Raw genomic sequence first — 16,312 nt, forward strand, 5'->3', positions numbered from 1 at the left:
TCTAGTGTTGCTTTTCTCATCAGGAGAGTTCTTACTCATCTACTATGCTTAGATAGCGCTTTCCCTCTTTTTCCCTTCATACTTTCTCAGGACTTCATGCTCAATGCACCACCTGCATATTATTGAACTTTCACAAAAAAGTGCTGTGCGCACGTGGGATCAAGTTTTGCTGGACTTCCTCGTTAAGTACTGTGTGCATTTTCACTAATAACCTACTGACTTCCTTGTCAAGTGTCTTGTTTGCCCCCTTGTCATATCCTTGCTGGACTGGTTCATATTGGCGGTCGCGTCCCGCTATTCACTGTGCTGTGATTACCATATTGTGCTGAGCACCTCGTTACAATTACAGGAATATCTGTGTTAGTTTTGTTAGCATTTCTGTTTTGTTTAAATACATCTCTTACTGCAGCTTTGCTCTCAGACTGGTTTTATCCCACGCTATCAGATTCCTTAGTACCCATATATTGTTACAGGATACTCAGGCCATTTAGGAATCTGCTTGGATAATGTACGCTGAGACAAAGTACGCTATCAGATTCCTTAGTACCTATATATTGCTAGTTACTTCCCAAGCCCCTCCACCCGCCCCGGTAGTTCTTCCTGCACCTGCCTCCCCTCCAGCCACAGACCTGCCTCCCCTCCAGCCACAGACCTTCCTCCCCGTCCAATACAATACCAGCATCCTGCCACATACCAGCTCCCAACCACATATGCGCCTCTACTCCCTGCCCACTACCAGGTCTCCTTCTACACCCATCATGCCCCAAACACAACCCTCTTTTCCACCCACCACCTCTTCAGCCTCCCAATCCCTCCACTCCACCAAATTCCCAACACTACTCCCGGTTTCTTGTCCACACGTTCTCTTTCTTTCTCCACCCCCTTCACCTTCTGGTTTTCCTCCTGATCCGTCAGCACCACAATCCTCTCTCCACACTCCCACTGTCGAAGTGTCCCAATCTGACATCCCCTCGAGTATTCTCTCCACCCCACACTTTTTAAATGTATAAAACTTTTGTAAATAATTTGTAAATAAACAGTTTTTTTGTTTAAAAATTTTGTCTTTCATTGATTAAATCATAAGGTTAAATACTTTGGGTAAAACAAGGTACAATACTTTGGGTAAGGCCGTGATCACACATACGCGAGATACGGCTGAGTCTCGCAGGTGAAATCCCTCCTCTGGCGCCGGCACTCCAGAGCGGAGCGTGCAGCCGCACAGCAACACATGGAGCTGCACGCTCCGCTCCCAAGTGCCGGCACCAGAGGAGGGATTTCACCTGCGAGACTCGGCCGTATCACGCATATGTGTGATCCCAGCCTAAAAAAGGTACAATACTTTGGGTAAATCCCAACCAGGTACAATAGTTTGGGTAAAAGCCAACCAGGTACAATACTTTGGGTAAAAAACGTGCAATACTTTGGGTAAAACCCAAACAGGTACAATACATTGGGTAAAATATGTAAAATACTTTGGGTAAATCCCAACCAGGTACAATAGTTTGGGTAAAAAGGTACAATACTTTGGGAACATCCCAACCAGGTACAATACTTTGGGTAAAAAAGGTCAAATACTTTGGGTAACAAGGTCCAAGACAAATTTTTTACACTCTCTCATCCTGCCAGTCTACTCTTCCTTGAGGTGAAATAAAGTATTCAGCAAATTTGTCCCTCTTTCTTGGATCTGACTCAGAACTTCTAAAAGTAATGTTCTGATAATCATGCAAGGTGGTTTCTTCAGAGTGTGCCTTGTATATAACAAAATTGTGCAGGACCATACAAGCTTTCACCACCATGTCAACAGTCTCAGTCTTCAGGTTGATAGCGGTCAACAGAACTCGCCATTTGTCTGTTAGGGTATGTGCACACGTTGCAGATTTGCCTGCGGATTTTTCTGCACTAAATCCGCAGGTCTTGGCAGAAAACACAGGTGCGGTTTTGATGCTTTTGTTGCGCGGTTGACGCCTTTTTGTGCGGTTTTTGATACGGTTTTTGATGCAGTTTTGTATGCGTTTTTGAAAGCTAAATTAAGATGTATTATTGAACACAAAAAAAGATTTGTCATGTCTTGTCCAACCTCCTCTTTTACATTTGTCCAACCCACACTCCATTGCATACATAGATAGACAGACAGATAGATAGACAGACAGATACATAATAATAATAAGATACATAGATAGATACATAGACAGAGGGAATGAGATAGATAGATGTAGATACAGTATATGGATAGTTAGGCTACTTTCGCACAACAGGTTTTTGCCGTCAGGCACAATCCGGCGAGTTTTGAAAAAAACGGATTCGTTTTTTTTTTGCTGGATCCGTTTTTTTCTCACAGTTGTATTACATCCGCTGCCCGTTCTGAAGTCCGGGGAGGAGGGGGCGAAGTTCCGGCCGTGCATGCGCGGTAGGAAGTGGCGGACGCGACGTACGAAAAAACGTTCCCTTGAACATTTTTCCGTACCGATGGTCCGCCAAAACACGACGCATCCAGTGCACGACGGACGCGACGTATGGCCATACGTCGCGATCCGTCGGCAATACAAGTCTATGGGCAAAAAACGCATCCTGCAAGCACATTTGCAGGATCCGTTTTTCCCCAAAACGATGCATTGCGACGGATGTCACATGACGCAAGCGTGAAAGAAGCCTTAGGCTAGGTTCACATTGCGTTAACAGCAGCCCGTTCAACACATGCGTTAACGGGCTGCTGTTAACGCAAGTGCTGACTTGTTATACCGCTAGAGCAGATAGAGCTAGCAGATGCTCTATCTGCGCTAGCAGTGAGGGTCCCGGAAATGCTGCTGCCCGCGTCCCAGGGTCTGTCACTCAATGACGGCACAGAGCTAGCGATGCGTCCGCCATAGGGCTTAATGGCGGCGTTAACGAACTGCGTTACACAGTGTTATGCCGCGGTGTAACGTAGTCCATCTAACGGACCGCTAAAACGCAGTGTGAACCTGGCCCTAGGCTACTTTCACACATCAGTTTGTTTCCGTCAGGCAGGATCCGTTGCAAATAGTGAAAAACTGATGCAACTGATCCGTTTTTTAGAGAGAGAGAATGGAAAATGTACATGATTTCAATGGAAAAAAATTCATGAAAAACCAGATTCGGAGGCCGGATTCATCATTTCACATCTGTTTCATACATTTTTTGCCGGATCCGTCGCTGCGCGTTTTTTCACTGGAGAGAAAAAACTTTCCTCTGTATGTTATCTTCGTCTGGCGGAAAGTTTTTTTTTTTTTTTTTTACGGATCCGGCAAAAAACGGATGAAACATGTGGCCATCTGGCGCAATCCAGTCGTAACTATCCATATATCCATCTACATCTATCCATCAGGCAGGATCCGGCGAATTTTTGAAAAAACTGATCCATTGCAAATAGTGAAAAACTGATGCAACTGATCTGTTTTTTTTTTTTTTTTTAGAAAGAATGAAAGATGTGCATGATTTCAATTGAGAAAATGCATGAAAAATCGGATTCGGAGGTCGGATCCTTCATTTCACATCTCTGTTTCATACATTTTTTGGAAAAAAAATGGCGTGGGCTCCTGCGCAATATTCTGCGCCAGAGGGGGAAAGCCGACGGCGGGGGCCAATATTTGTAGCCTGGGAAGGGGTAATTCCCATGGCACCTCCCAGGCTATGAATATCAGCCCGCAGCTGTCTGCGTAGCCTTTACTGGCTATTAAAATAGGGGGACCCCCAAAAAAATGACGTGGAGTCCCCCTATATTTAATAGCCAGAAAGGCTATGCAGACAGCTGTGGGCTGATATTCATAGCCTAGAGATGGGCCATGGATATTGCCCCCCCCCCCCCCCGGCTACAAATACCAGCCCGCAGCCACCCCAGAAATGGCGCATCAGTAAGACGCGCCAATTCCGGCACTTAGCCCCTCTCTTCCCACTCCCGAGTAGCAGTGGGATATGGGGTAATAAGGGGTTAATGTCACCCACCTTGCTATTGTAAGGTGACATTAAGCCGGGTTAATAATGGAGAGGCGTCAATAAGACGCCTATCCATTATTAATCCTATAGTAGTGAAAGAGTTTAAAAAAATTAAGACACAGCCAGAAAAAAGTATTTTATTATTCTTAATTTAACCATACTTACAATACTTCAGCGCCTGCAAAAAATGTAAAATAAACCGTATACTCCCTGTCTGACGCAGTCCAATTAATAGTGTCCTACGACAATCTCCCCTATAGAACAGTGACATCGGGTGATGTCACTACTCTATAGGACCTCCAGTGACACACTGACAGGAGAAAATGGCTCCTGCAGTGCATCACTGAGAGGTTACTGTAGTTCATTGGTCTCACTTTATGGCATTTGCTGCGTGGGAACTTTCTCACATAGCAGTGCCAAAAGTGAGACTAGGGACTACTTTTTACAGTGGCGGGGGAATACAGTGAGGAAGGATATCTTCCGTCATTGTATTCCTGGAGCCCCTAGAGAGCGGTCGCATCAGCTGATGCTCTCCACGGGAGATCGTCGTGGGACACTCATTTTTATTGAATTTCTGCGGACCAGGGGGTATATTGGTTGTTTATTATTTTAATATTTTTTACAGGTGACACTGGCTTCGGGGAACAAAGTGACAAGTGATGGTGAGTATATACTCTGTTACATGTACTGTATGTTATATGTATGTAATGTATGAATATATTGTATGTAGTATGTTGAATGTATGTATGATGTATGTAATGTATTGTATGTAGTATGTTGAATGTATGTAGTATGTATGTAGGTATGTAGTATGTATGTAGGTAGTATGTATGTATTTTGTATGTAGTATGTACAGTACAGACCAAAAGTTTGGACACACCTTCTCATTTAAAGATTTTTCTGTATTTTTATTACTATGAAAATTGTAAACTCACACTGAAGGCATCAAAACTATGAATTAACACATGTGGAATCATATACTTAACAAAAAAGTGTGAAACAGCTGAAAATATGTCTTATATTCTAGGTTCTTCAAAGTAGTTACCTTTTGCTTTGATGACTGCTTTGCATACTCTTGGCATTCTCTTGATGAGCTTCAAGAGGTAGTCACCGGGAATGGTATTCCAACAGTCTTGAAGGAGTTCCCAGAGATGCTTAGCACTTGTTGACCCTTTTGCCTTCACTCTGCGGTCCAGCTCACCCCAAACCATCTCGATTGGGTTCAGGTCTGGTGACTGTGGAGGCCAGGTCATCTGGCGTAGCACCCCATCACTATCCTTCTTGGTCAAATAGCCCTTATACAGCCTGGAGGTGTGTTTGGGGTCATTGTCCTGTTGAAAAATAAATGATGGTCCAACTAAACGCAAACCAGATGGAATAGCATGCCGCTGCAAGATGCTGTGGTAGCAATGCTGGTTCAGTATACCTTCAATTTTGAATAAATCCCCAACAGTGTCACCAGCAAAGCACCCCCACACCATCACACCTCCTCCTCCTCCATGCTTCACGGTGGGAACCAGACATGTAGAGTCCATCCGTTCACCTTTTCTGCGTCACACAAAGACACGGTGGTTGGAACCAAAGATCTCAAATTTGGACTCATCAGACCAAAGCACAGATTTCCACTGGTCTAATGTCCATTCCTTGTGTTCTTTAGCCCAAACAAGTCTCTTCTGCTTGTTGCCTGTCCTTAGCAGTGGTTTCCTAGCAGCTATTTTACCATGAAGGCCTGCTGCACAAAGTCTCCTCTTAACAGTTGTTGTAGAGATGTGTCTGCTGCTAGAATTCTGTGTGGCATTGACCTGGTCTCTAATCTGAGCTGCTGTTAACCTGCGATTTCTGAGGCTGGTGACTCAGATAAACTTATCCTCAGAAGCAGAGGTGACTCTTGGTGTTCCTTTCCTGGGGTGGTCCTCATGTGAGCCAGTTTCTTTGTAGCACTTGATGGTTTTTGCAACTGCACTTGGGGACACTTTCAAAGTTTTCCCAATTTTTCAGACTGACTGACCTTCATTTCTTAAAATAATGATGGCCACTCGTTTTTCTTTACTTAGCTCCTTTTTTCTTGCCTTAGAATTTGTATTAACAGTCTATTCAGTAGGACTATCAGCTGTGTATCCACCAGATTTCTGCACAACACAAGTGATGGTCCCAACCCCATTTATAAGGCAAGAAATCCCACTTATTAAACCTGACAGGGCACACCTGTGAAGTGAAAACCATTTCCGGTGAGTACCTCTTGAAGCTCATCAAGAGAATGCCAAGAGTGTGCAAAGCAGTCCTCAAAGCAAAAGGTGGCTACTTTGAAGAACCTAGAATTTAAAACATATTTTCAATTGTTTCACAATTTTTTGTTAAGTATATAATTCCACATGTGTTAATTCATAGTTTTGATGCCTTCAGTGTGAATTTACAATTTTCATAGTCATGAAACTACAGAAAAATCTTTAAATGAGGTGTGTCCAAACTTTTGGTCTGTACTGTATGTATGTATGTGTTTTGGTTTTTCAACACATTACCCGGATGATGGGACTACTACTGTCCAATTATTGGCTAATGTGTCAATCACTGTCATTGTAGCAGGCATAGCCCGATGGGACTTGTAGTCTCATCGGACGCTGCCTGCACACAGACACAAAGACACCCGAGAGGCCCGCACAGACCCCGCCCGCACACAGTCTTCGCCCACACTATTCCTCCCTCCCGATCTGCAGCGTTTCACCACAGCTAAACCGCAGATCTTTTTTATATCTGCGGTTTTGCTGCGGAATTGCCCGACTTAATGCAAGTCAATGTGTGCAAAAACGCTTCAGATCTGCACAAAGAATTGACATGCTGTGGAAAAAAACAACGCTGCGTTTCCGCACTTTTTTTCCACATCATGTGCACAGCGGATTTGGTTTTCCATAGGTTTACATGGTACTGTAGACCGCATGGAAAACTGCTGCAGATCCGCAGCGTCAAAAACGCTGCGGATCCGCGGTAAAAACCACAACGTGTGCACATGGCATTAGAATCCCAAAAGCGCACTCCACCATTCTTCGTGCTCGTGTTAGGCGGTAATTAAAAATTCTATTAGTTGCTGACAATCCACTACTGGAGTATGGTTTCAGCAGGTGTTCCGAGAGTTGGAAGGCTTCATCTCCAACACATACAAATGGCATTGGTGGCCCAGAGGTTTCAGGCAGCGGTCTTGGGGGAGGAAATACGGTGTTTCCATAGAGATGACTCCCCATTGCAGACACTTTAAAAACTTGGGAATCATTGGAGCAGCCATAGGCCCCAATATCGACTGCTATAAATTTGTATTCTGCATCTGCGATGGCCATGAGCACAAAGGAGAAATATTTTTTAGTTAAAATATTCAGATCCAGATCCAGCAGGTTTGACGAAGCGGATAAGTTTCCCGTCCACTGCACCCAAGCAATTGGGAAACTGACAGATTTGTTGGAATTTATCTGCAATTTCCAGCCATTGTGGCATGTGGTATAAACTCGCCATGTAAAGAGTCCCACAATGCACAGCAGGTGTGCTTCACAATTCCGGATAAGGTGGATATCCCAAGTCTGAACTGGAAATCTCGTGACGAAAAGGATAGTGTAGTGTAGTGACGAAAAGGATTCTCCAGTTGCAAGGAATCTGTGAAAAAAAAAAGGGAAAAATGAGTACAAAATACCATCAATAACATTACAGTCATGTCAGTTTAACAGTAGGAGATACTGATGGCGAAAACCTGATGTGTGAAAGTAGCCTAAGGGGGCTGCAGTATACTCTCTGAGGGGGATGCAGTATACTCTCTGAGGGGGCTGCAGTATACTCTCTGAGGGGGATGCAGTATACTCTCTGAGGGGGCTGCAGTATACTCTCTGAGGGGGATGCAGTATACTCTCTGAGGGGGCTGCAGTATACTCTTACCAAGGACCATTGGGAGTGCATTATACTATGTGGGACCTGCATTATACTGGATGGAGGACTATGGGTCCAAGTCATTCTTCTTCAGACTGTGTAAAGAAACTCGGGAACAAGTGTCGAACTGAATATAATATCGTCGATCTCACTTGTTTAGCGGCTTGAACTCAGCGCATGTAAATACAACCAAAATGTTTCTTTGTGATGGTGCAAAATTCTGGGATTTGGGGCCCCACTTTGTCTAAAACCGGCCCTGCTTCCAGGCATGTAAGTGTAGGCAGAGATGACAGAACAGTGTACTGGAGGCTTACAGCTAGGACTCAGTGTATGAAGCCCCTCACAAGCCATAACTATTCCCCAGGGGCCCCAAGACGGGTGTGTTGGGGTATTGTTGATGAAAGTGAAAGTGACCCTGATAACCAATCAGATGACAGCTTTCGTTTCGCCAGGATCAGCCGTGAGCGCTCATTGGCTGTCCCTGTAACTGTAGATCTGCCGCTGTAGTTCTGCCCAAATCAAAAATGGCTGTTGCGCTTCTGCTGGAGTTGAGACTGAGAGGAGGGGAGTTTCCATAGGAGACGCCACGTTCCCCGCAGGCTCCGCCCTCTGATCAGCTGACGCTGCCTGGTTTGTGTTGTGACAGGGAGGCGGCCGCGGATGAGACGGCGGAGACAGGAGAGCCGGTAATGGTCCCGGGGGCTGGGTGTGTGCGGGTACGGCCAGCTGGGGGGCACCGCTAGGCACCGGCTGACATGCTGCTTACAAGTCAGCACTGGCAGAGAAAGAAAGGTAGGACTGGCAGGCCCGGCTCTGCGGCCATCACCCCGGCCCTGTGCCCCGCACCATGCCCCGTGTAACGGCTGCACATAGCTCCCTGTCAGGGAAGTGGCGCTGCCAGGTTGGGACATGAGTGACATCTCACCTCACAGGAGGTGTTTACCCACTGAGCCAGCCATGCCTTCCCCCACCTTCCCTGTACTCACTGCTAGACTGCAGGGCGGCCATGAAACTTCATCCACTGATACAATATTGTTACTCTCCAGGAAGACATCCAAACTAAATCTGTCACCAAACTAAAACGTTGGCTCAGAAAAGTAGGAAAAGCAAGAAAGGCTCTGGAGATGGCGGCTCCCCGGCCTCACACCTTCCGTCTGTCTTGTCCGCGTCTTTCTGGAGTTTACATTTTGCCTTCACGATGACAGTTCTTGCTTTAGCTGTGCTGGAATCCACACACACTGTGTCTGACACACTCCTGCACACTCCCTCACTTTGTCCGACACACACTGTGCCGCCACTGACTCTCACACACGCACACAAGCTTTGTCCGCCACTGACTCTCTCACACCCACACACGATGTGTCCGCCACTGTCTCACACACAAACACATGCTGTGTCCGCTACTGACTCTCACACACATAAACACACACGCTGTGACCGCTACTGACTCTCTCACACACACACGCTGTGTCCGCCACTGACTCAAGTACACACACACACACGCACGCTATGTCCGCCACTGACTCACACACGCACCCTGTGTCCGCCACTGACTCACACACGCACCCTGTGTCCGCCACTGACTCACACGCACCCTGTGTCCGCCACTGACTCACACACGCACCCTGTGTCCGCCACTGACTCACACACGCACCCTGTGTCCGCCACTGACTCACACACGCACTGTGTCCGCCACTGACTCACACACGCACTGTGTCCGCCACTGACTCACACACGCACTGTGTCCGCCACTGACTCACACACGCACTGTGTCCGCCACTGACTCACACACGCACTGTGTCCGCCACTGACTCACACACGCACTGTGTCCGCCACTGACTCACACACGCACTGTGTCCGCCACTGACTCACACACGCACTGTGTCCGCCACTGACTCACACACGCACTGTGTCCGCCACTGACTCACACACGCACTGTGTCCGCCACTGACTCACACACGCACTGTGTCCGCCACTGACTCACACACGCACTGTGTCCGCCACTGACTCACACACGCACTGTGTCCGCCACTGACTCACACACGCACTGTGTCCGCCACTGACTCACACACGCACTGTGTCCGCCACTGACTCACACACGCACTGTGTCCGCCACTGACTCACACACGCACGCTGTGTCCGCCACTGACTCACACACGCACCCTGTGTCCGCCACTGACTCACACACGCACGCTGTGTCCGCCACTGACTCACACACACACACACGCTGTGTCCGCCACTGACTCACACACACACACACACACACACGCTGTGTCCGCCACTGACTCACACACGCACCCTGTGTCCGCCACTGACTCACACACACACACGCTGTGTCCGCCACTGACTCACACACACAAACGCTGTGTCCGCCACTGACTCACACACACACGCTGTGTCCGCCACTGACTCACACACACACACACACACGCTGTGTCCGCCACTGACTCACACACACACGCTGTGTCCGCCACTGACTCACACACACACACACACACACACACACGCTGTGTCCGCCACTGACTCACACACGCACCCTGTGTCCGCCACTGACTCACACACACACACGCTGTGTCCGCCACTGACTCACACACACAAACGCTGTGTCCGCCACTGACTCACACACACACGCTGTGTCCGCCACTGACTCACACACACACACACACGCTGTGTCCGCCACTGACTCACACACACGCTGTGTCCGCCACTGACTCACACACACACACATACACACACGCTGTGTCCGCCACTGACTCACACACACACGCTGTGTCCGCCACTGACTCACACACGCACCCTGTGTCCGCCACTGACTCACACACACACACGCGCTGTGTCCGCCACTGACACACACACACACACACACGCGCTGTGTCCGCCACTGACTCACACACACTCGCTGTGTCCGCCACTGACTCACACACACACACGCTGTGTCCGCCACTGACTCACACACACACGCTGTGTCCGCCACTGACTCACACACGCACCCTGTGTCCGCCACTGACTCACACACGCACCCTGTGTCCGCCACTGACTCACACACGCACTGTGTCCGCCACTGACTCACACACGCACTGTGTCCGCCACTGACTCACACACGCGCTGTGTCCGCCACTGACTCACACACGCGCTGTGTCCGCCACTGACTCACACACGCGCTGTGTCCGCCACTGACTCACACACGCGCTGTGTCCGCCACTGACTCACACACGCGCTGTGTCCGCCACTGACTCACACACGCGCTGTGTCCGCCACTGACTCACACACGCGCTGTGTCCGCCACTGACTCACACACGCGCTGTGTCCGCCACTGACTCACACACGCGCTGTGTCCGCCACTGACTCACACACGCGCTGTGTCCGCCACTGACTCACACACGCGCTGTGTCCGCCACTGACTCACACACGCGCTGTGTCCGCCACTGACTCACACACGCGCTGTGTCCGCCACTGACTCACACACGCGCTGTGTCCGCCACTGACTCACACGCGCTGTGTCCGCCACTGACTCACACACGCGCTGTGTCCGCCACTGACTCACACACGCGCTGTGTCCGCCACTGACTCACACGCGCTGTGTCCGCCACTGACTCACACGCGCTGTGTCCGCCACTGACTCACACACGCGCTGTGTCCGCCACTGACTCACACACGCGCTGTGTCCGCCACTGACTCACACACGCGCTGTGTCCGCCACTGACTCACACACGCGCTGTGTCCGCCACTGACTCACACACGCGCTGTGTCCGCCACTGACTCACACACGCGCTGTGTCCGCCACTGACTCACACACGCGCTGTGTCCGCCACTGACTCACACACGCGCTGTGTCCGCCACTGACTCACACACGCGCTGTGTCCGCCACTGACTCACACACGCGCTGTGTCCGCCACTGACTCACACACACACACGCTGTGTCCGCCACTGACTCACACACACAAACGCTGTGTCCGCCACTGACTCACACACACACGCTGTGTCCGCCACTGACTCACACACACACACACACACGCTGTGTCCGCCACTGACTCACACACACACACGCTGTGTCCGCCACTGACTCACACACACACACACACACACACACACGCTGTGTCCGCCACTGACTCACACACGCACCCTGTGTCCGCCACTGACTCACACACACACACGCTGTGTCCGCCACTGACTCACACACACAAACGCTGTGTCCGCCACTGACTCACACACACACGCTGTGTCCGCCACTGACTCACACACACACACACGCTGTGTCCGCCACTGACTCACACACACGCTGTGTCCGCCACTGACTCACACACACACACATACACACACGCTGTGTCCGCCACTGACTCACACACACACGCTGTGTCCGCCACTGACTCACACACGCACCCTGTGTCCGCCACTGACTCACACACACACACGCGCTGTGTCCGCCACTGACACACACACACACACACACACACGCGCTGTGTCCGCCACTGACTCACACACACTCGCTGTGTCCGCCACTGACTCACACACACACACGCTGTGTCCGCCACTGACTCACACACACACGCTGTGTCCGCCACTGACTCACACACGCACCCTGTGTCCGCCACTGACTCACACACGCACCCTGTGTCCGCCACTGACTCACACACGCGCTGTGTCCGCCACTGACTCACACACGCGCTGTGTCCGCCACTGACTCACACACGCGCTGTGTCCGCCACTGACTCACACACGCGCTGTGTCCGCCACTGACTCACACACGCGCTGTGTCCGCCACTGACTCACACACGCGCTGTGTCCGCCACTGACTCACACACGCGCTGTGTCCGCCACTGACTCACACACGCGCTGTGTCCGCCACTGACTCACACACGCGCTGTGTCCGCCACTGACTCACACACGCGCTGTGTCCGCCACTGACTCACACACGCGCTGTGTCCGCCACTGACTCACACACGCGCTGTGTCCGCCACTGACTCACACACGCGCTGTGTCCGCCACTGACTCACACACGCGCTGTGTCCGCCACTGACTCACACACGCGCTGTGTCCGCCACTGACTCACACACGCGCTGTGTCCGCCACTGACTCACACACGCGCTGTGTCCGCCACTGACTCACACACGCGCTGTGTCCGCCACTGACTCACACACGCGCTGTGTCCGCCACTGACTCACACACGCGCTGTGTCCGCCACTGACTCACACGCGCTGTGTCCGCCACTGACTCACACGCGCTGTGTCCGCCACTGACTCACACACGCGCTGTGTCCGCCACTGACTCACACACGCGCTGTGTCCGCCACTGACTCACACACGCGCTGTGTCCGCCACTGACTCACACACGCGCTGTGTCCGCCACTGACTCACACACGCGCTGTGTCCGCCACTGACTCACACACGCGCTGTGTCCGCCACTGACTCACACACGCGCTGTGTCCGCCACTGACTCACACACGCGCTGTGTCCGCCACTGACTCACACACGCGCTGTGTCCGCCACTGACTCACACACGCGCTGTGTCCGCCACTGACTCACACACGCGCTGTGTCCGCCACTGACTCACACACGCGCTGTGTCCGCCACTGACTCACACACGCGCTGTGTCCGCCACTGACACACACGCGCTGTGTCCGCCACTGACTCACACACGCGCTGTGTCCGCCACTGACACACACGCGCTGTGTCCGCCACTGACTCACACACGCGCTGTGTCCGCCACTGACTCACACACGCGCTGTGTCCGCCACTGACTCACACACGCACGCTGTGTCCGCCACTGACTCACACACGCACGCTGTGTCCGCCACTGACTCACACACGCACGCTGTGTCCGCCACTGACTCACACACGCACGCTGTGTCCGCCACTGACTCACACACGCACGCTGTGTCCGCCACTGACTCACACACGCACGCTGTGTCCGCCACTGACTCACACACGCACGCTGTGTCCGCCACTGACTCACACACGCACGCGCTGTGTCCGCCACTGACTCACACGCGCACCGTGTCCGCCACTGACTCACACGCGCACCGTGTCCGCCACTGACTCACACGCGCACCGTGTCCGCCACTGACTCACACACGCACCGTGTCCGCCACTGACTCACACACGCACCGTGTCCGCCACTGACTCACACACGCACCGTGTCCGCCACTGACTCACACACGCACCGTGTCCGCCACTGACTCACACACGCACCGTGTCCGCCACTGACTCACACACGCACCGTGTCCGCCACTGACTCACACACGCACCGTGTCCGCCACTGACTCACACACGCACCGTGTCCGCCACTGACTCACACACGCACCGTGTCCGCCACTGACTCACACACGCACCGTGTCCGCCACTGACTCACACACGCACCGTGTCCGCCACTGACTCACACACGCACCGTGTCCGCCACTGACTCACACACGCACCGTGTCCGCCACTGACTCACACACGCACCGTGTCCGCCACTGACTCACACACGCACCGTGTCCGCCACTGACTCACACACGCACCGTGTCCGCCACTGACTCACACACGCACCGTGTCCGCCACTGACTCACACACGCACCGTGTCCGCCACTGACTCACACACGCACCGTGTCCGCCACTGACTCACACACGCACCGTGTCCGCCACTGACTCACACACGCACCGTGTCCGCCACTGACTCACACACGCACCGTGTCCGCCACTGACTCACACACGCACCGTGTCCGCCACTGACTCACACACGCACCGTGTCCGCCACTGACTCACACACGCACCGTGTCCGCCACTGACTCACACACGCACCGTGTCCGCCACTGACTCACACACGCACCGTGTCCGCCACTGACTCACACACGCACCGTGTCCGCCACTGACTCACACACGCACCGTGTCCGCCACTGACTCACACACGCACCGTGTCCGCCACTGACTCACACACGCACACGCGCTGTGTCCGCCACTGACTCACACACGCACCCTGTGTCCGCCACTGACTCACACACGCACTGTGTCCGCCACTGACTCACACACGCACTGTGTCCGCCACTGACTCACACACGCACCCTGTGTCCGCCACTGACTCACACACGCACTGTGTCCGCCACTGACTCACACACGCACTGTGTCCGCCACTGACTCACACACGCACTGTGTCCGCCACTGACTCACACACGCACTGTGTCCGCCACTGACTCACACACGCACTGTGTCCGCCACTGACTCACACACGCACTGTGTCCGCCACTGACTCACACACGCACTGTGTCCGCCACTGACTCACACACACACGCTGTGTCCGCCACTGACTCACACACGCACCCTGTGTCCGCCACTGACTCACACACACACGCTGTGTCCGCCACTGACTCACACACACACACGCTGTGTCCGCCACTGACTCACACACACACACACACACACACACGCTGTGTCCGCCACTGACTCACACACGCACCCTGTGTCCGCCACTGACTCACACACACACACGCTGTGTCCGCCACTGACTCACACACACAAACGCTGTGTCCGCCACTGACTCACACACACACGCTGTGTCCGCCACTGACTCACACACACACACACACACGCTGTGTCCGCCACTGACTCACACACACACGCTGTGTCCGCCACTGACTCACACACACACACACACACACACACGCTGTGTCCGCCACTGACTCACACACGCACCCTGTGTCCGCCACTGACTCACACACACACACGCTGTGTCCGCCACTGACTCACACACACAAACGCTGTGTCCGCCACTGACTCACACACACACGCTGTGTCCGCCACTGACTCACACACACACACACACGCTGTGTCCGCCACTGACTCACACACACGCTGTGTCCGCCACTGACTCACACACACACACATACACACACGCTGTGTCCGCCACTGACTCACACACACACGCTGTGTCCGCCACTGACTCACACACGCACCCTGTGTCCGCCACTGACTCACACACACACACGCGCTGTGTCCGCCACTGACACACACACACACACACGCGCTGTGTCCGCCACTGACTCACACACACTCGCTGTGTCCGCCACTGACTCACACACACACACGCTGTGTCCGCCACTGACTCACACACACACGCTGTGTCCGCCACTGACTCACACACGCACCCTGTGTCCGCCACTGACTCACACACGCACCCTGTGTCCGCCACTGACTCACACACGCACTGTGTCCGCCACTGACTCACACACGCACTGTGTCCGCCACTGACTCACACACGCACTGTGTCCGCCACTGACTCACACACGCGCTGTGTCCGCCACTGACTCACACACGCGCTGTGTCCGCCACTGACTCACACACGCGCTGTGTCCGCCACTGACTCACACACGCGCTGTGTCCGCCACTGACTCACACACGCGCTGTGTCCGCCACTGACTCACACACGCGCTGTGTCCGCCACTGACTCACACACGCGCTGTGTCCGCCACTGACTCACACACGCG

General features: G+C 52.8%; 1 protein-coding gene across 2 annotated transcripts in view; it reads left to right on the top strand.

Moving 5' to 3' along the window:
- The first annotated feature begins 8,360 nt into the window (after positions 1 to 8,360).
- Positions 8,361 to 16,312, top strand: part of CHFR (checkpoint with forkhead and ring finger domains) — a 99,152-nt gene continuing 91,200 nt past the window's right edge. The window contains exon 1 of one of the 2 annotated variants that reach the window (XM_069756095.1): positions 8,361 to 8,649. The gene's annotated coding sequence lies outside the window, so the exon portion shown is untranslated. The remainder of the gene's footprint in view (positions 8,650 to 16,312) is intronic. The other variant, XM_069756094.1, reaches the window with a different exon arrangement.

This window comes from Ranitomeya imitator, chromosome 1, assembly GCF_032444005.1.
Source record: "Ranitomeya imitator isolate aRanImi1 chromosome 1, aRanImi1.pri, whole genome shotgun sequence".
Taxonomy (NCBI): domain Eukaryota; kingdom Metazoa; phylum Chordata; class Amphibia; order Anura; family Dendrobatidae; genus Ranitomeya; species Ranitomeya imitator.